Raw genomic sequence first — 22,492 nt, 5'->3', positions numbered from 1 at the left:
TGCTGTAAAAGGTGTGTAAGGTTTTTAAAGTGACGGGTAATGGGTGTTGCCTACCTTCCTATAAAATCCTGGACATACCCTGAGGCACTAGTCTTCCGAAGGCAGTGGTGATTTGGGACTGTGCCTGTCTGCAGTTACAATTTAGGGCACCAAGGAAGATCACTAAACCTGCATGTGGCCCATCACAGTGTGACTGTTAGGAAACGATGAGAGCGCTACAGCCTAAGGAAAGGTTTCATCATGGTTTTGTTGTTTTCTGGGGAGGATCACAGCAATTGGGTGGGGACTTCTGCTCTCTCAACCTCAGTACTTTTGTACTGGCGAAAATAATCATAGAATGGTTTGGGTTGGAAAGGACCTCAAAGATCATCTAGTTCCAACCCCCCTGCCACGGGCGGGGACACCCTCCACTAGACCATGTTGCCCGTTAAAATAAGTCAGGTGTCAGTGCTTGATTTTAAAACCCGAATTCTGAAGGTTTGCAGATAAAGGAGGAATGACCAGGGGAGAGAAACAGGAATGCATGTTATCTGTGTTCAGTAATGCTGACGTTTCTGAGTCTGCATGAGGCTTCCTGCTCTCTGTGTAGCGTGTTCTTCCTACGCGTGAGTATCAAGCACTTACTAGGACAGCCGCCTTTTTCGTTCTTTTTGGATGTATAGGATCCAGTCTGATGAAGGGAAAGGGCTACTGCTCACTGAAAGAAATAGCCCATATAGTTAAAAAAAAAAAAAAAAAGGAACCTAGACACCATGAGAAAAGTGAGACAGAGCTTTTTATATAAAGTTATTTTGCCTATGTCAGGATATTCCTTGTGGATGCTGAAGTAGAATGATGTAGCCTACAGAATTGTAATTTTCAGGTTTGTTTTTTTTTTTTAAACCATGGTAAGTTGGTGAAGGATAAACTGTAACCCAGGAGCATCTCAGGATTGGATTTTTTGGAACATGGCACTTAAAGATGTGGATATTCTGGGCAGTCCATAAGCAGCTTGAGACAAATAGCTTGTTTTGTGAAGGCCTAAGGCAGCCCATCACCAAGTAATCTTTCACAATGTCAGAAAATGATCATGAGGGTTCATGGATCTCAAAACACAATGACCCTATGCATGTCCGTTTTGGGCACAGTATGGGACCTGTGGCAACACCTCACTTTAAATTGTGTGAGAAGCCTTAACTTACTGTAAAGTGAATGGCATCGTGGCAGGCAGTCCCTAAAACTGATGTATTCAAACCATTTGTAAGATTTGGGCATTCGGATGTTCTTAGAGAGTAAATGCTCAAACTGTCCTTCACACAATTATTTTTGTGATAATCTTCATGATTTTGATCGTCTTCGGGAGTCTTTAAATATAGTCATCTCAAATGCCAGAAATCACGGGGACATTCTCAGTACTTCATGGGTGCTCTGTGGCCTGCATAATTAGCTAGGTGATAATTGTTCTTTGTCCTGCAGTAGGCAGAGCGACATTGTTCTTTCAGAGAAGTGGGTGATAACTGCCCTGGGAGCTCAGGGAAATTGTGGTAATGCATTAGGAGACGCTGGATCCTCAGTGGAGAGTACATTAGCAGCCTGACTGAAAGCAACCTTGGATTGAATACTAAATTTATAGTGTGGAGATTTCATGTCTTGATAAGAAGGGGACACTTAAGGCAGAAATGTAACTAGATGAACAAACTGTATCCTTGTGGAGCAAACACGAGTCTTTAAATAGCTGTTAATCATATGTTGTTCTGTTACCTATTAAAACGCTAAAATCTGTCTCTTTTTTCCTTCCCTGGCATTTAAGAGGCATAGTAAGAGCTACACATCCTATTAGGAGTAAATATCAGAATCTCTTATACCTCCCCTACCTCTGCACCCATTATGAGGTGTAGCAAAACCTGACAAGTCTAAGTAAGGTCACTGGTCTCCCGAGGAGCTGGAGTTGAATCAGCTGGATGCTAACAGTCTTACGCAGGATCTTCAAATGGCTGAGGATCTGACTTCAGCTGTTCAAGATAAACCTCAGGTGTGGAGCTGTTTGATTAACTGGTTAGTCCTGAAAAGTGTAACAGAAGGCTACAGCAAGTTGGAATGACTTTCAGTCTTTGTGTTGAATTGTTTGCAACTTTACAAGGTGTTAATTGTCTCTTACCTGTGTGCAGTTAAGGCAGATGATTGACATCTGCTTCAATCTCTTGCAAGTGTGCTTGCAGTCACAAATCTAAGCAAGCTGCATGTAGTTAGGTCCAGGCTAGTATTTCTATTCTTAAATCGTGTTAGTTGAAGATTGAGTAGCTTCCCCTTTGAAGATAGAACCTTTTAGCCTTAAATGTGAAATTAAAATGTTGAAAGTTTCAAAAATCCCGTATTTGTTTTTTTACTTGTTAATTAAAAGTAATTGATACCGAACCAATGTGTTCTTACTCATTTCTCTAGGAAAATAAAACCTGCCAGGTTTAATACTAGATAAATCATGTATACCTGCAGTAAACTCTAGTAGACACAAAGCACTCAGGTTGAATTGTTAACCTATACCTATTCATGGTTAACATAACATGCCCAACATGCTAAAATATAGAAGTGCCCAGCTGTGCATGATGATGTCATGTGGCTAGCAGGAGCCACATTGCCATGAGCAGTGCTGGTCAGGAGGGCAGTAGAGCAATAGCTGCTTTTGGTGAATCTCATTTCTCCTAGAATAAAGAGCCTTTTAGTCAACAGTGGTAACTGGATAGACACTGCATTGTATGTGATGTACAATACTGAAACAAACATGAAATCTGGGGCCAAAGCGGCCCTCACTGAGAGTTTGGAAGATTTTTGGGGAAAAAGGGGAGTTTATACAATGCAAAGGCTAACAATCTGTGTTCCAGTTACAGAAGTTGGAAATCCTGAAATAAATTTAGCCCTTTTTTTTTTTTTTTAACTTTCCTGATTCTTTGACCTAGACGCTGAACCTCGTATTTGAGAGAGACAGATTATGTAAGAGACAGTACTCATTGCTTGGTAATTAATCTGGTGGTAGTAAGTGTCATTTTCCAAAACATGATTTCTCAAATTGTTTGGGTTTTAGAAGTGGAATTGTATACAGTTAACGCATCTATAGTCTTGGTATGAAAGCATGAACATTGCTAATAAAACAAAATTTAATTTCATGGGTAATCTAAGAGGAAAAGAATAACAACACAGAGTGCATTTATCTAATCTTTTTTGCTGGATCCTGTTAATATACAGAGCACTTCAGACATGTTCTGTTCTATACTGGGTTTACAAATATGTATGTACTTACGAACATATATATATACAGTGTAGTAACTGTCCTCACCTTCACTGTTGGTGTAAATCTTAAAACACAAAGCAGAGAGCATTAAGCACTGTTTGCATACATCTGTATATCTGTGTGTTTGCAAATATGCACACAATGCTGTTTGTTATACGATTCTGATAAAATGCCATTGCCAAGAATCAATGTTCCTTGCTGTCTTAATACACTAATAATAATACATGTGCAGATGGAAGATACTATTTTGCAAATTTGGTAACTATTATTTTTGGAAGGCTTAGTGAATGGAATGCCTAGCAGAAATGATCGTTCTGGTGTGCGTGTTGTGCCAACATCTGCTGGGAAATGAGATGCCTCTGTAAAAGTTCTCTGTAGACTGGCCAAAATTTAAGTCCTGTCCAAGTGACAAGTGTCATGCTAAATTAATTTTGAGCACTGGTAACAGTATGATCTTGTCAGTGTGGCATTCCTGCTTCACTGATTGAGATGTAAGGCTTAGTGTTGATGAAACACCACACTAATATAGCCATACTTTTCACTCTCAAAGCCAGCTTCAGACTTTCATGTCCACATAACAGTGTTGTACATGACAACTAAGAAAGTCATGCTGATAATTATTTTCAGCAATACTCTTTCCCTGAAGCGGCCAGCTTGTTAACCAGTGTTTCAGAAATACAGAGACCCTGTCAGAAATGTCCATTATACTTCAAAAGTGTAAAATTCAGTACAAATAAGATAAGGCCAGTTGGTGGCCCGATGTCAGAAGTAGCTTAAGGCAGCAGAAAGGCAAGCAGGTGTTGGTGGAGTTAAATACAAGACCACCTGGGATGGCAGACTACGTGGACAAGTAAGCTGTTTTGAATGGGGGTCTCAGTATTACTCAAGCAGCCATGCTTAGTGTTTAGATGGTCTTAGAGTTTGGAAGCGAGACTTTGGCCTAGTTCAGATTTATGGAAGAACTTCCATGGACTTAAGTGAGGCAAGTGCTATAACTTCTAGTTTCTGCTAGCATTCATAGATGCTGCACTTCTCATTAATTTAATGTCTGCAATATGAGTGGACCTGATCAGCAAATTAATAAAGTGTAACTTGCTTTGACAGAGCCAGAGGAAGATATAAAAGAGGTATACTGGAGACAGGAGAATGAGACATGCTGCAGAAGAAACAGTGAGGCTTCCCATGAATGCCTGGTGATGGCATATTGTGCTTTGCTGTCAGTCTGTTGACTCATGTACACTTCAAAAGAGCTCTCAGGGGAGCTAGTTAGGCGAGTGACTGCCTGATGCATTGTAAATCACGGCAGTATGTTTTTTTTGTTTGGATGGGCCTTGAGTGTGCCTAATGCTGTTTTGAAACATCATCTAATGCCATTGGAACTCAGGGATTTCAATAAAAGTGGGGCAGAGGGATAGGGAAAACATGTCCTCACAGATGTGATCAGCCAGAGCTGCTTCTGGGTTGGCTGGTCGTCCGTTCTTTAATATCATGTACTGCTCCTGTTCAAAGCTAAGCAAGCAGCATGAACCATGAGCTTCATGGAAGGTGAATAGAGATGAAACCAAAAACTGAGTGTGCTCTGTCTCTGTGGCCTATCTCAGGGAAGCTGTACTCCTAAGACTTGGTCACAAAACAGGGCAAAGGCTTCAGAGGGGCAGGGCAGGGGTTGGTGCTGCCAGGTGCTGCTTTGGCATGAAGTTTCCTGTTAGGAACAAACGAGTACTTCTCTAAGGAGCAGGTAGTAAAGGGTACCCAGTGGCACTGAATGAACCTTGAAATGTTGCAGTCATAACACTATAGAAGAACCAGGTCAGGAATTTCAGCTGGGATTCCTAAGGAAAGGAGGTTTACACAATTATGTTGCCTTTGTCGTCTGCCTGGGTTCCTCAGTAACTTTAGGAGTTGTAAGCTGGTTTCACATGAATTTTACGGAATGCAAAAGTCCTAAAGATGCTTTGTTCTTGATGACAGTGGAGTGGGTAAAGGCCTGAATCTCTCCACAGAAGGAAAGGCTTTGACAGGAGTTCAGTTATGTTCTTAGACAGTGACAAACCCACAAGGGGGGAATTTTGAATGCCCCAAGCACAAGAGAAAAGGCAGTCAGAGATTGTATCTTAGTTGAAGTGGGATAATACAAACATGAGGCACAAAGTTGCAGGGAAACTTGAAGAGCACTTAACTCCCTGTGAAACTCTTTGGGTCTTTTAAAGATTTGATGGATGACTTGTGTTTGTAAAGCCAAAGTTGGGCTGCTTACAGTTACAAACCCACAAGCCTAACTTCGGTGATGGCACAGATGATGAGTGACTGATTAACACCAAATCTGATATCTGCTTGATTTCTCTCAAAAAAAACCCCAAAAAACGAACCTCATAACCAACCAAACTAGAAAAAAAAACATCTACTACACTAAAACAAATGTTTGTCTTAGTGAAGTTAGTTTTGTGCGAAGATATTAAATTGATAGCATGGCTTGTCTGAATTGTGCCCTAGTCAGAGTTCAATTTCTAGGGTCCAAAACAGTGTCGTCTGTAATATGTTCAGTTGTCTTCCTCTTCTTTTTCATTACAGTAGATCAACAGTGGAATTTAAACAATGGGTAACTGATGACAAGGCTTTTATTTCAATTGCTGATAATGGAATGATGCCTTCAAATATGTTGTTGGGAGTATTTCTTTTTAATTTTGAATAAGTGATGGAAATCAGTTCTCTCTTAAACTGCTTGAAGCAGTGGCTGTTCCTATAAATTCAAAGCACAGAACTGCCTATGTAAAGACTTGCAAATCAAAGATGATATGGTTATGAAACACTAAACAAAACTGTAATACGCAAATCCGATATTATCTGTGAAACTCTGGTGCTGGCAATGCAGAAGCTCCAGGAGCTGTGTGGTTTTGCCTCTTGCTTTAGCGCTGAGAATGGAGGAAATCACCCTTCTCTTGAGAGTGCCAAGGAGATAATTTTGTTGTATTTTAAAATCAACAGGAGTGAATATTTGCAAGGAAGTTAGGACATTCAGCTGCTTATGTTGCTTCACAAAACCTAAGAGGGTTATTTTAGATGTCCTTACTTAGTTCAGTGATGTCACAATTTCCACATACTTACTTTGAGGACAGAACAGGTTCTGATATCTGACTCCCAGTTTACTAACTTGTGCTTTTGTGGCTATCAAAGCCTGTAGACTTGATGATCCTGTTTTGTCAATAGCAGTGATCACAGCAGTTACAGCTTGAAAAAAATTATGTCCAGCCACAAAGATACAACATAACCAGTAGTGTCTAGACCTCAGATTTTAACCTGATTCTAGGCTTTGTCTGGTATTTGCAGTGTCAAATTGCAATACTTGCACTTAATAATTTACAAAACACTCAAAATACATCTTAAGTATGTGGATAGCTGTCATTAGAATAGGGGAATTAAGAATCAAGGGACCTGATGCCCAAAACTGATACTGAAGGAACCAGCAGTAGTCTTTCTGTATCCGTAGAACCAGTATAGCTCTTAATGCTGGGCAAATATTGGGGAAGAGGTTCTCTCCAGTTAACGTGGCGCCATTTGCATTGCCACAAACATGGCCATACTCACAAGGTTACTCCGTGCTGTTCTGGTATGCATCCTTTGCCTTCATGTAAAGTTATTGTATATGCTTAATATTTTCTGGGCATTGCAGTCCAGCAGGATGGCAGTCCAGCCAACCAGGCAGCTCTGAAGTTGTACTGTAGCAATGAAATGGTGCTCAGTATGTTCCCTCCAGACATACAAGTCGTTGTGTAGGGTCACACAAAAAAGTGCCTCATTGGGTAGACAGAGCATGTATTAAAGGTGACACCTCTGCTTGCTGCTTGGCCCTTAACAAAGGGTTAAAGGCTGAAAAATAAACCATAAAGCAATACCCAGCCTCTGAGGAATAGAGGGAGGAGATGGTGTGCAGATGGTCTTTAAGACAGGAGCAGGGAGTGATGGGAGTCTCTGATTTTGGGCTGTGTGGTTTGCAGACTGGCTACAAAGAAAAGTATATCAGAGACCAAAATGTATCTGAATGCCTCAGAGGATTTATGGGCACAGGTTTTACTTGCCCTAGGAAATGAACATGGGGAGTTTTAGTTTGGATGGGTGTGCATGTGATTCTGAGTTCACTACCCATTATCAGTTGTAAGTCGGTGACCTCTCTGCTGGTGGACCTTCACTAATGTGGCCAAGCTATGGTTTACTGGAATGGTTTTGCAGGTGGTAGTGAATGTAGAACCTGCTGCAGAGACAAGACTGGAACTTTTTTTTTTTTTTATGGTTGTGCTATCTAGTCGTCCTCCGAGTCAGATATGGGTGCCTTAGCCAAAACAAAACAAAAGCCTATCCTTATCTGAGCTGTGGCTTCCCTGATTAGTATATGAGGGGAGCTGAACTAGTAATGAATTACATATCTGAATTCTAGCAAGGCAGGTGCTGTCTGCCGAATGTGAGCCAAAAGCCCCAGTGTCAACAGTAAGGATGAATGATGTAATGCCACCTGACAGCCAGAACCATCCTGAGATCGTGAGCTCATTTCATATTAAATAATGATCAGTTGGAAATAGTTCTTTGTCATTAGTAATCTGCCAGCAGATTTGCAAGTTAATTTTCTCTTGAACGTGGCAAGGAGAGTGGGGCAGCTCTTTGTGGTAGAGCCTTTCTTGGGCCAAAACCACTGAATCAAGTATTTTGACCATGCTGCTGCCAGTGTCTAACCTACAAGTCATTTTTAGCCGCTTGTAGAATAATTATCTGAAAACCCAGTGCAGATGTAAAGATTGCAGCAAGAGGAAGGAGTGGGAGGTGGTAAGCTGATAGGAAGGGAGTTTTGGCAAGGATTCCCATGTGCTGCTTATGTCTTCAGCTGTATTTTCCAAGCTTTTCTAGCTGTTACAGTGAACGATAGGCTTGGGAGACCTCAGAATTCTATAGCCTTTCATGAAGAACTGGGGTAATTCTCCTTTTAGGAATTATTATGCTATTTTGAAGTAGTAAAATTCTGCAGAGATGGATGTAAGTGGATCCACAAGGATAATTGTGAATTGTATGGATTTGGGAAAGAAATTGCCTCTCCCCCTCTCCCCACCCCATGTTTATATAGCTTAGCAGGTCTCTAGGTTAGTGGTAGGGTGGAAAAAGAATTTTTCCCCCTTTTTCCCTCTTTTCCCCCCTTGCTACTATTTTCCTTCTTGCTATTATTTATTTGAAGAACGTCTGTGTCATAAGAAACATAATCGTTACTGCTATTTATACTGCACCATGAAAAGAATGACTTAGAATGTAAAGTAATATTTTATTTCACAGTTTTGGGGTTTGTTGGCTTTTGTTTTGGGGTTTTTTTTAAGTATCAGGTTATTTATCAAAGATGCAGAGGCTTCTTCTAACCTAAGTACATGTTGTTTCTCTACTAGTGAAATATCAGTGCTAAGTAATTGCTGAAATCTTTTTCATTTTTCTTCTTATCTTCACTTGGCCTTTACTAACTTTGAAGTTTGGTTCAGGTCAAATTGTACATTCATCTTTTAAAGCATCTGAAGTGATAACCTCAGTTTGTCCTTTAGATCCTGAAAGCTTACATTTCTGTTCAACTTTAATTCAGCTCTTCATGGTCTGTACCGAAATTATTAGAGGTACTGATTTATTTGTAATGAAAAGTAAGAGGCATGCATCAGGCATTGCACAGACTTCACAAGAATGTATCTTAGGAAAAAACCTCTTGGATTTTGCTGCAACTGTCACCAGTCAGTTTGCTTTCTAACAAAATCTGATTTATGGGCATGAAAACAGGACCCTTGAAAGCTGCCTGTCCAGTGAGTACAATTCATTAATTAGCACTTCTTCACTCATGATTATGAGTGATGTAAACTTATGTCCTGGGATTTCCTTTTTGCTGCCAGAGAATGAAATCTGTATAACACATCTCTGTCTCCAAATATGCACTGGGGTAAAAAAGTACCATAGATACTTTATAAAATTATCTTTATATACTTTCTAAAGATTTACATTTTCTGCATCAGCACCATAATCTGGCAGATTTCTGTCATCATTCTACTGGAGAATTTTGCACTCTCCAAATGGAGACTGCATTAGGACATCCATTTTGAATGATGAGCTGTCTTCCCAGAAAAAATGTTTAGACATCTTAAAGAACAGCCATGGTAGAACAATTTTTGGTTCAATCTAAGAACTGCTGGACTAGGCCCTTGAAATGGAGGGCTCTGGATTTTTTTTTTTTTTAAATATTTTTTTTTGCTTTGTTTTTACAGAAGGGAACCAGCATGGCTGACCTGCCACTTCTCAGCAGGAGTGCGTAACAAACAGAGGGGGAGCCTGCTTGGCTGAAGAGACAGGTAGGAGGCAGAGCTGGAGTCTCTGTGAACAGGGGCACTTGGAGAGAGAGAGGAAGCAGGAAGAACTTTGCGTGTCTTGAAACACTGACAAAACTTGGACTGCTGTGGAGGCAAGGCCAAGCTTTATCAAACTCGGGTATTCTGCAGCACTTGTTAATAAAGCAACTGGTTGAGAAATTCCTTTACTGAGCCAAAGTACCATGTGTTTTGGCTTTTTTTTTTTCTTTTGTGTGTGTGAGAGTATCTGGAGGTGTCAAACCAGAATTACAGCACTGAGGAGGAGTTCTGAGAAAATATAGGTAGATTACTGAACGGGAGAGGGGAGTCTTGGATATATAAGGCTGCAGTTCAAAGCTCTGTGATAGCTAGGTCAGGAAGCACTGTGGCTAAGGGAAGGGTTTACACAAGGAATCTGGGCCTGGATGAGAGCAATGCTGATCCAGAAGTAGAAAATATAACCAAGTCAGTTTAAAGGTAGAGACTCTTCTGGCAGGTTACCAGGCCTGGGGGCTCAGCCTTAGATTTCAGTGAAGAGTTGTAGCAATCTTTGATCCTGCAGCTCTTAATGCCATGAGTAATCTTGATTTTCAGAAGAACAAAAGTTGCAGAAACAGCTGCTGTTGTCTTCCACGGCAGCTTTTGAGCACTTCTGGTCTGGCTGCATTCATGGAATGGGAACAATGTGATGCACTGGTTCTTTGTGAGCCCTTATTTGCCATGTTATTGTGGGCAAGTCATGATCCCCATTTAAGAATGGAGGATGGAGTCTCTTAGGGGGGAGTTGGATCCAAATGTTAACATTACAGTGCCTATAGTTAGGTACTGTATGTTCTTACTCAGGGCCTAAGTGGTGACATATGTGTCCTGCATAATGAGCACTGAGAATATATTGGATCTGTTCCAAATCTGATAGTATTTTATCATGATTTTAACTTTGATACTAGTGAAATTATTACTCACAATTTTTATCCTCTGAAGCAGAAGAATTAGGTTCTTGTATTTTCTCTAACTGTGGGGAGACCTTGACATTGATTGCAGTCTTCCCTTGCTCTGTGTAGCTTCACCTCTCAGTGATACTGAGATACTTCTGGAACTTAATTGTAACGCAGCTTTTTCAGTATCTGCTACTAAGATAGTGAATTAGCTGCCAAAGTTCAGGTTTGTTAAGAATCACTCCCTTTTTCTGTAATTAGCAGAATGCCTTCACAGGCACAGCCAGACGTATAAGGTCAGTGCTAAAGAATTACGATAAGGCTATAATGATCATGCACCAGTTTGCAACAGATGACTACTTCCTTCATGAACTTTTATTTCACCATTTGAGGGGGAAAAAAAATGAAAAAGGTAGGAGGAGAGGATAAAAAGGGAAAATTTTTACTGAAAATAATTATATTAGCTTTTCTGAGACCTGTTCTGTGAAACTGGGACTGGAGATCTGGGTAAAGGCGACACATTTGAATTTCTTTGCTCAGAGACTTACTGCGTGTCAACTGTGTTGTGGTAACTGCCACTGTGTATGTGCTGCTAGGCTATAGGGAGCCTAAGGTAAAATGTGTTTGCATGAACCTCCAGGAAAAAGGTTTAAGCTAAATCATTCTGTCTCCTTTTGATAAGCTGAAAGCAGCCACGTACTGTGCTCCTGCAGCACCCTGTGAAGTGTCATAATTCAGCCATACATCAGGATCCTGAGGTGGAACTGCCCCGCTAAAGTAATTAAAACCTGGATCTGCAATGTTTCTTCCTTGGTGCCAGTATCATTTGTTTTCAAAACAGCGGATTAAATGAGGACAGTTTCGGTTAGATCTAGTTATCCTATTAGAAAGAGTGATTATGCAATTTTAAAAGTATTTTGGGACCAGTGACCTGAGTTCTTAGTGCTGGTCATCCCTGCATTCACTGAAGTGCAAAGTCTAGCTGTGTAAATGGCATTTGTTTGACTGGGCAGTCAGCCCTGGCTTAATCCTGAACACTGACTGTCCAAGGAAGGCTTGGACTGAATTTACTTTAAGGAATGAATGCGCGCAGTGATATGCTTGCACTCTACATCCTGTTCCTTCATTCATACCAAGTGGGAAGCTGGACAGCATGTACACCAGCTCCTGCCCGGCTGTCCCACATGGAAGTAACAGAATAGGGAATGCTGAGTCATGTCAGATCTCACCCTGGTGGGACATGCGTTTTGTGTAACGTTGCTGGAATGGTTTACTCCTTTACAACCAAATTAAAAATACTTCTAAACTGACCATTGTTATCCCCCCCTTCCCCCTCATGTTTATTTGTATCCGCATGTGTTTGTTTACAGAAAGCTGTTTACATTGTGCTTAGAACCACTTTGGGTGCCTTGTGATCAACTGTCACCCACAGGTCATTTGATAAAAATCAGTGATCCAGAGGTCTGGGTCAAACATGCCTTTGTGCGGCACGTCATTTTCTCCTTGATCTGGGACCTAGAGATCATATTGAAAAGGCCATGATTTAGTAGAATTAAAATTGTGCAAAATTAATTTTTATATTTTCCAGAGGAAGAATTCACTGTTTCTGGAGTTTATAGCCAACATGGCAGGAGAGAGAAAAGGAAAGAAGGAAAAAAAAGGTGGTGGTTAGAAACTTTTATGTTTTCAGACCATCTTGCTGGTTTCCTCTGCTTGAATTTAAACACTGTAAGATTCTAGGGAGTTTTATTTTTCCCCTCCACCACTTAGGTAACTCTGTCAAGGATTCACTTTCACATGTTTGTCTGGGTGACTGTTGAGACATGTTCCTTGTCTTCAGTCTAATATATATATGTTTTCAGTTTAAATTCAGAACATTGGGTCACTCCACCTGTGAGTAGGTAGCTAGTCTTGCCGTCTTGCCCTTGCATTTAAAACCTACTTTGGAAGGATTGCTGTTTTCCCAAGTCACTCCATTCAGCTGGCTGTGCAAACAGGCGGCTGAATGGGAACAGCTGTGATTTTCAGTATCACGAGGACTGTTCAAGTCCTCCTTAAGGCTTAGGGTTGTAATCTTTCTCTCTCTGTCATCATCCTCTCCTGGAGCTCTTTCCCCACCACACTGTGGAAACTTTTTTTTTTTTTAAAGCTGTGATCTTTAAGTCTGGCAAGTCATTCAAAGGTAATGCCAGTCATTAGTTAGAACAAGCATATGCTGCTTAGTCATGAAGTGACACACATCCCAAGGGAATGTTCCAGCTCCCGAATTCCTGCGTGCTCTGTAAGAGAGCTCTTCCAGTCTCTTGTAACTAAATATTTATCAAGTCAGAGAGAGAGAATGACTTCCTCTCTCACTCAGCTGCGTTGTCACTGCATGTGGTTCATATCTTTGCTTTAATGGCTGTGTAGTTATTTATACAAAACTTTATAAAGTTGTTTAAACAGCTTACCTAACTTACCCAAGAACAGCCTGTTACACAGTTGCAGACCCCTGGGTTAAAGTCCAGTTTGAGGGCCTGAAACAAGATCTTCCATGGTAGCTGTAAATACTCTAACCACTAAGCTAATATGAGAAGTGCTAAACATACAGGGAAAACAAGTCTTGGTTTGGCTATTGCGAGCACTATGTATAGCTTAGGGATCATAGAATCATGGAATCATTTAGGTTGGAAAAGACCTTGAAGATCATCAAATCCAACTGTTAACCTAGCACTGCCAAGTCCACCACTAAACCATGTCCCTAAGCACCACATCTACACATCTTTTAAATACCTCCAGGCATGGTGACTCAACCAGTTCCCTGGGCAGCCTGTTCCAAGGCTTGACAACCCTTTTTCCCTAACATCCAATCTAAACCTCCCCTGGTGCAACTGGAGGCCATTTCCTCTCATCTTATCACCTGTTACTTGGGAGAAGAGACCGACATCCACCTGGCTACAACCTCCTTTCAGGGAGCTGTAGAGAGCAATAAGGTCTCCTCTCAGCCTCCTTTTCTCCAGGCTAAACAACCCCAGGTCCCCCAGCTGCTCCTCAGAAGACTTGGTGTCTAGACCCTTCACCAGCTTCATTGCTCTTCTTTTGACATGCTCCAGCACCTCAATGTCTTTCTTGTAGTGAGGTCCCAACACTGAACACAGTACCCGAGGTGCAGCCTCACCAGTGCTGAGGACAGGGGGATGATCACTTCCCTAGTCCTGCTGGCCACACTATTCCTGATACAAGCCAGGATGCTGTTGGCCTTCTTGGCTACCTGGGCACACTGCTGGCTCATATTCAGCCGGCTGCCGACCAACACCCCCAGGTCCTTTTCCAATGGGCAGCTTTCCAGCCACTCTTCCTCAAGCCTGTAGTGTTGCCTGGGGTTGTTGTGACCCAAGTGCAGGACCCGGCACTGAGCCTTGTTGAACCTCATGCAGTTGGCCTTGGCCCATTGATCCAGCCTGGCCAGATCCCTCTGTAGAGCCTTCCTGCCCTGCAGCAGATCAGCGCTCCTGCCCAACTTGGTGATGTCTGCAAACTGACTGAAGGTGCACTTGATTGCCCTCGTCCAGATCATTGATAAGGAGATTAAACAGAACTGGCCCCAGTACTGAGCTCTGGGGAACACCACTTGTGACCGGCCACCAACTGGATTTAACTCCATTCACCACAACTCTTTGGGCCTGGCCAGCCAGCTTTTTACCCAGCAAAGAGTACACCATCCAAGCCATGAGCCGCTAGGATGGATTTGATGATGTGAAATCGTAAGTGTACCTACCTGCAGGGTTAGAAAGCAGCTTTTGCAGAAATCGGTAGTGCTTGTAGTGGCCTTAGTCGTCTAGCAGCACTTGATGATGGAACTTTTCATCTGTATATGTTGTTTAGGTTGGAGTTACTGATGCAGGAAGGGATTAGTTATATGTGTCCCAATATTGCCATTTTAGAATGAAAACCAGAAAAAGTAAAATGTCCCTTGAAGCATTCATGAAAGTATCTCAGTTTCTTAGGGAATAAACAGATCTAAATAACTATTTGTATATTTTTAGGTTTTTGTTCCTAAGAAAAAAACACTTATTCCTAGATGCTTCTTGACCCATTTGAAAATGTGACTAGAAAAAAGACTCAGTGACTGCATTTCATCTAAAGATGTAATAAGCTTGAGAGAACAGCACCTACCCCTTCACCTCCAAAAGGAAGCATTTAACACTCAGGGTTTTTTTGCTCTTAGGAGCACTTTCATAGACTCTGGAAGCCAGGAAAATACATAGGCTTTGCAGCATGGATACCAGACCAGTAAAGCAATTGCTTTATTTCATTCTTGGTAGGCAGCGGGAAGCTGAGCAACCTTTTTGGAGAAAACCACCAGGCTGTACTCACTTACTGCATAGAGCAGTATAAGTTGGTAGATCCAAGGGCTGAGCGGAGCTCTCTAGAGCAAACCCAGCTGCTTATATTCAGTCTGCTACTAAATAAGTAACCCCTGCAGATTCAAAGCTCAAACCTTTGATGCCTGTGAAAACTAAGTTCCTGTAATTAAGGAACTGCCCAACTCTGCAATAGTTTCAGTGGCTGGCTATAGTTAAAATACAACATGATGTGAAGGAAGGGAAAGAACAGTTTTCAGGATTATACTTTCATCTGTGCTACTAAGCCTAACTGTTAATTTAACATCAAGTTTAATTTCATTCCGGGTCTTCATTTGCTCAGTTACCTGGGGTAAATGTGAAGTGGATTTAGTGGCATCGTTTCAGACTTGTACTGAATTAAATCAGGATGTGAAATGAGGATGTGGCCTAAACCATAGCAAGTACAACATATTTTTCTACAGTTCTCTTTTCAGTGCTTATTTCAGTTTATGCTGAAATTGCATGCTTTCTCTACTTGTCTTTTGTGCACAGTGGTTTTGAAAAGAATCATGGTTCATGTGTAGGCCTGACAATGATTTGAGTTTGAAGGTTTTTTCCGCTGTCTCAGCAACAGCAGAGTAGAGTTAGGGCAGGATTAGGATACATAATTACATGTAAAAATAAATTAGTTAAGTCACTCTTTTGGAGAGCCACTGCATACTGCTCCTTGCAAGTTTATGAATATTAATCTATCACAGTTTCTAGCATGAAGGCTTGCAACCAGTGCCCATATCCATGCCTTCCTTCTGATGGCACCCTTGAGCAGTGGGACTGCACAGCCAAGCTGCTCTAGTACATCAGTCGTCTCAGCAGCAAGGCAAAGCCAACGCAGCTTTCAGTTAAACCTGCAAAGGGCCCCATGGCTTCCTCGATTTGTGCTGTGTGCAGGTTGGGGTCATGTCTGCAGTTGTGGTCTTTGGGAAGGGTCTCAGTACCACTGCCTCTCAGCAGGGGCGGTTTTCCTGGGAGTAAGCAGTGAGGTTGGGTGTTTCTGGGGAAGATGTTTAGGGAGCAGGGGCTGAAACTGTCACGGATGAACACCATGCCTTTTGCATGCAAACAAGCACCTTACAAGCAGCGTGCCAACCCTGCTCTGCAGAACTGAGGAGAGGTCTGTGGCTTGGCTAGAGCTGGGGCAGCCATGTGGGGAGACCTCACACGCAGGCTGGCTGAAGGAGGGTCATCCTGGTGGAGGGAGCAGGTCTGGGAGAAACCTACCTAGGCAGGGCTTCCCCTTCATCTGGCACACTGAGCTCTCTTCCACCAGAAGTAGCGGTTGTCTTGGTGGTTCCTCCTCTCTGAGAAGGGCAAAGCATAATGGCATCTCAACAAGGAGAATTTTCTTCACCTGCCAGAGGGGAGAGAGAATAACAGGGGCCTGAACTGTTGACTCCGTGTGAGCAAGACCGGTCTTACAGGCATGGCTCTGCTCTGTGGACCTACATTGAGCCCTACATTAGAGCTACAAAGATGATGAGGGGACTGGAGCATCTCTTCTGTGAGGAAAGGCTGAGAGGGCTGGGTCTGTTTAGCCTGGAGAAGAGAAGACTGAGAGGGGATCTCATCAATGCTCATAAATATCTAAAGGGTGGATGTCAAGAGGATGGGGCCAGACTCTTTTCAGTGGTGCCCAGTGACAGGACAAGGGGCAATGGGCACAAACTGGAACACAGGAAATTCCATCTGCATATGAGGAAAAACTTTGTCACTGTGAGGGTAACCGAGCACTGGCACAGGCTGCCCAGAGAGTCTCCTTCTCTGGAGATATTCAAAACCCGCCTGGATGCCATCCTGTGCAACCTGCTCTAGGTGATCCTGCTTTAACAGGGGGGTTGGACTAGATGATCTCCAGAGGTCTCTTCCAACCCCTACCATTCTGTGATTCTGTGAGTGTTTGGCTTAGTGAGTGTGAAAGGTCTTACTTTCCCTAGTGAGATGCTTTGTGTGCAATGGTGATGTAGGAGGTTCTACCAGAGCAGCCAAAGCAACAAATCCAGCAGCACCCCATTTGAGATGTGTGTTCCCTGGCATACCCAGCTCCACCAGTGAAAGCAACCTTGTCAGTAGTTCAGTTTGTGAGATGAGTGCAGTCCCATGCATTGCAACAGATTGAAGACCTCGGTTGCCTTCAGTTCCCTGTTCAGTACTTGGGTCTTCCCCAGTATTCGAGGCAGCAGCCTTCAGGGCTTGTGACTGCCATGCATCACCTGACTATGGAAGGGACGGTGGTTTTGGCACTGTGAGGGCTGTGCCAGCAGGCTGGTGAGGCAGCACTGAGGGGCAGCTCAGGCTTCACACAGAAGAGGACTTATGATTTAGTATGTCCTGACATAATGGGTACAGGATGTTCTCAGATCAGAAAGTGGGACTCACAAACTATAGACCCCTGTTTAATCAGATGTGCTCCTCAGGTACTAGATTGGATGTGGCTGGTTTAATTTCCAGTTCTATGTGAAAAACTTTGGTTTTATTAAAGAGCCTTAGTCTGCTTGAAAAGATTATTAGCTGCCTGACACCAAGAGGATTTTGATGGAAAACTTTTAAATAAAGGTTGTGGATGAAGTGTTTCCCTAGGTTCGGAATGCTACTTTAGTAGAATGGCAGTGTAGTATATTAAAGAAGTTTTGCCCAGGAATGCTTGATGCATTAAAGATTACCTTGGTAGTCTAAGGTGTTAAACTAGGTGTCTGTGGAAAGAGAAGCAAGTTCTGTGTTCAGTACCTCGGCCTTTGCTGTATAATGCATCCAGCAACATTAATATTTACCTTGTGCGTTATTTTCTCTGGTTTGGAAATGCAAATATATACTCATAATTATAAGATCATGTTAATTTTATCAGGAGATCCAGTTTGCCAAATATTGCAGTTGGACTATTGCCATGGTCATGACTTATAATGAAAGAGGAGATTTTGGTTATGCCATGAAATAGGACTCCAGTGAGATTGGTCAAATATATCATAGATGAGGCCTTGAACTGAAGAGATTTAGTGAGTCAGAGTGATTTGCTAAGTCACATGTTTTTCATAGTGCCTGTATAAGAGAGTGACTAAGAAACCCAAACCTCAGTATGAGTATGCAAATAAAACGGGAAAACTCTTTGCTCATATCCTGACCAAATGGGAACAGCCCAGGTCCAGTATTTGGGTCCCCATTTTTCCAGCTCTTTTTCTAATGATCAGAAAGCGGCACCAAAACAAGTAGTATTCTAATGGCTCTGGTTTAGCCTGTCATCCACAACGTCCATAGATTAAAGAATAGCAGGAACACTGGCAGCAACAAAATACTTCCAGTTTGAGATAGAAATAATTTTTGAACAAAAGAAAGAGAAATATTTCTCCTTTGGACTCAGACCACAAATGGGATGTCTCAAGTACATGAAGCTAGAGTTTAAAATGGAGATCTGCAAATAATTTCAGCTGTATGGCTTTTGCTGCACACAGAGTGCTTGCTGCAGCAATAGTGCTGTGCAATAATTACTTGCAAAAATAACTTCTCTCTCTCTGTTCACATTCATCAGTCATCATTAAAGGGCTCCTGTAACATTAAATGCAAGTCTGCTGTTAAAGTGATGGTTGTAATGAGAAAAGGAAAAGATACTGGCTTAACATCTGAATAAACAGGAGGAGATGATCTGTGAGTGATTGATCAAGATTATTTTCACCCATAATTGTTTTAATGTGCAAGTCAAAAGTTTTCTTAGTAAAGAGAGAGCAGTTTTGGGAGGTAACTGAACTATAGTGAAATGGCATTTTAGTATTTGGCTAAGCAGAAAAGCCTTATTTTAAGTTTGGAGGGGGTAGCTTAAATAGCAAACTCTTTTGCTGCTACTGTTCCGGTCAGACAAACTTTCAAAGTGCAATCAAAACCATATCCATCATATAGCATGTCTTTTTTCCTGTTCTTGCCAGAAATATATCTATGTAAATCAAATGCTTTTCTTTTGTATCAGAAAAAGAGTGCTATGACCTCCAGAGGGCACCCAGCCAGAAACTCATCAGTTTTAGTCTCAGCTCCTGTGGGACTTTTTAGCTTGTTTCTCTTCTCTGAAGGGCAGCAATAGCTGCCTCATAACTTCCCATCTCTCAGAGTAAGTCCTCATTCTTGTGGAATGGAGCGAGGAGCCAGCAGAGCCCATCGGGTCCAGTATTTGGTCAGCCACCAAGGAGGGAGGAGGACTTGTTCTGTTGAAGCCCCACTGTGTCAGGTCCTGTGTGCATGAATGCTGACAAGCAGTACCTGAGTCACATCTGGGTGCCACCTCAGTATTACTGTTTTCTGGACTTTGTTATATATTTTGTGAATATGGGAAGATTTTTACCCTGATGTCTCCACTGAATCTACTTGTCACCTAGGCCCTCCACCACCTTTAGCATTTTCTTCTCTGTTGGTAGCATTTGTCCTCTCCTGAGCTCTGCTAGTTCACTCAGTGGCCATAGACAGCCATCTGCTGTAGGACCTTACTGGTAGTATAGGTGTCTCTCTCTGCCTCTGAAGGCCCATGCAAGATAGCAAAACAGTCCTAACCAGCCCAAAGTCCTGGTCTTAGTCATGTAATGGTGTTGCAACACATCCTTTGACAACAAAACCTATACACAGGAAACTATTTTGTGTAGCAAATATTTATCCTGTATATTACTTGTAGGTCAGACTTTTACCTTTAAATGCTCTGTATGACACATTCGTGTCTGTACGGTTAACATCTGGATTGAAATCTGTAGGGTCACTTCCAGGGTAAGAATGAATCTGCATGAGTAAGGATGACAAAGGGCTTCAAAAATTCAAGAGGCAAAGCTAGAGGAGATTAGAAACAGGGCAGTGCCGTCCCTGCCAGGTAAGTCTGGTAGGATGAGAAGTCTAGCAGGGTTATAGTATAAGCTCCTAATCACTTCTGTGTTGTTTGCCATCAGTCAATTTTCTCTCACACCAGTTGCAGGAGTTTGCAGCTCATTCCCGACCCACCTGCCCTGGCCACAGCCCACGTGCTGTGCTTCCCTGGTCCCTCCCAAGGGCCCGTGCCCTGTACAGCACTGCTGATCGCGGCGGTTGCCTCTTCCAGTGCCAAACCATGAGCTCCACAGGCTGTTCTTCTATCCATCCCTCTCTCTCCTCATCTGCTGGCACCCTTCAGTTGATAACACGCCCCCCCCCTTCCCCACAAACCTTTGCCTTTAGCTTTTCCAGCCCCCACCCTCTGTCCTGGGGGCAGCACACAAAGGACAGTGCTCATTACAGGGAAAAGAGGAGTCTTGTTTTACACACCTGTTTTCAAGGGGGCACAGAGGATGATGAAATTTTAACTCGGTGGTGTCATATTAATTTATTTTTTGGGCATGTCAGTTGTGTATGTATCTGAATGGATAGTGCCAGCCATTTGTATAGCAAAACTTCTGATTTCTGGGAAGTTTCCTACTTATGCTTTAAAATGGCTGTCAGAGTTCCGGGGTTACATTTTTAAAATTGACCGCAGAGAATTGGAATAAATGCAAACTCTTGATTTCCACATGAAATGTTAAATAAACTTCTCAATGAAGCAAATCAGCAGAATTGACATGTGGTTTGATCTGAATTTTCCTTTGGTTTTTTCTTTTGTCTCAATCTGATTACACAGTTCTGTCCCTCTCTGGGAGTAATTTTCTTGCTTGTCTCCCAAAACTGCTCCTGGGCTGACCTATCCAGTGCTCCTTTGTTCTGTGTGTTTTTCCATCATCTCACCACTCAGCAAATGACCAGCCAGTGCCTTTTTGAACATATTGTTCCTATTTCAGCCAGATTTCACCATCTTGTTCCATCCCTTGCTAACCTTTATCCTCTAGTCATTATGAATGTGAACACTTATATTGGGCCTATCTGTATCTCCTTTCAAGACCAGGAACTTTCTCCACACCTCAAAGTATCACAGCACAAAGTAATTTGGGATTCTGAAGTAGAAAAGACATGGATAATAGCTTTCCTCATCTGTCAGATACACTGATGTCACACTATCCTACAGCTCTCAGCAGGTCACTAATTTCTGCTGTCCACTGCTATCAGAAGACACTAATAATCCTGGTTCTCCTTTCAATACCAGTAGCTTTCATCTCTCTATTCAGCTTGTCTTCCCCATTTGGCCTTTTTCCTGAGCCACATGCAAAGAATTTTGATCTTTGTATTAATCTAAATTCTCTCCTTCCTTCAAAATACCTCCCACCAGCTTCTACTACTACTAGTTAGCTACCTTCTGACTCGTACCAGTAGGCTTTTACGCCTTCCCATCACTTAAGAAACCCCCTTTGACATTTGGTCTGGGCTCTCCGTCATCACTATTATTGCCCATCACACAGATTTCCTGAGCTCGCTCTGTGGCAGGAGCCCCTCTGCACTCTCTGATCAATCGCTCCTTTCATGTTGACAGTCCGACTGCTTCCTGTGGAATTTCAAAAGCTCCCTTTTCAGCGAGGAAATCATGAAAGCACCTTTGTTTCCTCTTTCTAGGTTTTTCACCAAATACAGTTGATACTAATTTTCGCCTTTATTAATCTTTGGCAGTAGGTAATTAATAACAGTATTACTAATGCTTTCCTTTCACCTGATTGATAGTTTTTATGAACTTGATACCACCTCGTGTACTAATTATTCCTTATAGGCTAGTTATGCAGGCATCTTCCTCATTAGGATACCTGCTTCCCTTAGTCTATAGTGATTCCCTTCTAGCAACGTGACTTTGCTTCCGTGACAGCCCGGAAAGGTCGTATCAGGCTTGTGATGTTTGGTCCTAATTCTTTCTCCTCTGCAATCATATCAGCTTGTACGAAGAAGTATTTCAGTTGGGTATATTCTGACTGCTTGGAGTGGATCAGGAGCTGTGGACAGGTGATCTTGTGCCGTTGTGTCAATTCACAAAGCTTAGATAGATAGAAACTGGGACTAGAAAGGCGTGGAATGTAGCACAGGCTGACATCGCTGAAATTGGCTTAGAAAGCTGAGAAGAGGCAGGCTTGTACAGAAACGTGCCAGGAGAAGGGAAATGTGCTGACTTGCATAGCACCAAACCTAAAAGCAGGATGTCTTGGGTCACAACAGATATGCAAAGGGCTGCCTGGGTCAGACAGCTGAAAATGGACTTATCTGGAGTGTGGAACAGGCTCAGAGTACTGATTCCAGACAATTTAAAAGGAGACTTGCAAACAAGCAGGCTTGTTGCGTAACTTAGGCATACATCAGAGAATGAAACACTGGGTCAATGCCTTGCCACCAGTGGAACCACAGATGTGGAGCCAGAACTAGTTCACTTTCATGGCTTGCCATACCCATGCTACTTCTGCCAGGATCTGGGGTAGGGACAGATGAATTCTCCCACAGTACGCTGTGAAAACATTGGCAGAGCTACACAACTTACTGTGATGTTACAAACCCTAAACACCACATCTGGAAAAAACGGAACAGGGTGAATGCATGACTTCGCTTGTGCAGGCACTTGTACACCCCCTTCCCCTTGCAACCAGTGCTTGACCATTATCCTGTCATTCTCTGCTATGGTAAGTAAGGTAATACAATGAGACTGTATTGAAGGTC

General features: G+C 42.4%; 1 protein-coding gene across 1 annotated transcript in view; it reads left to right on the top strand.

The window, feature by feature from the left end:
- Window positions 1–5,654: 5,654 nt before the first annotated feature.
- LOC142600393 (uncharacterized) overlaps window positions 5,655–22,492 on the top strand; it is a 41,138-nt gene continuing 24,300 nt past the window's right edge. The window contains exon 1 of the transcript XR_012833857.1: window positions 5,655–9,624. The gene's annotated coding sequence lies outside the window, so the exon portion shown is untranslated. The remainder of the gene's footprint in view (window positions 9,625–22,492) is intronic.

This window comes from Balearica regulorum, chromosome 2, assembly GCF_011004875.1.
Source record: "Balearica regulorum gibbericeps isolate bBalReg1 chromosome 2, bBalReg1.pri, whole genome shotgun sequence".
Lineage (NCBI taxonomy): Eukaryota > Metazoa > Chordata > Aves > Gruiformes > Gruidae > Balearica > Balearica regulorum.
This window is presented reverse-complemented; position numbering and strand designations above follow the sequence as displayed.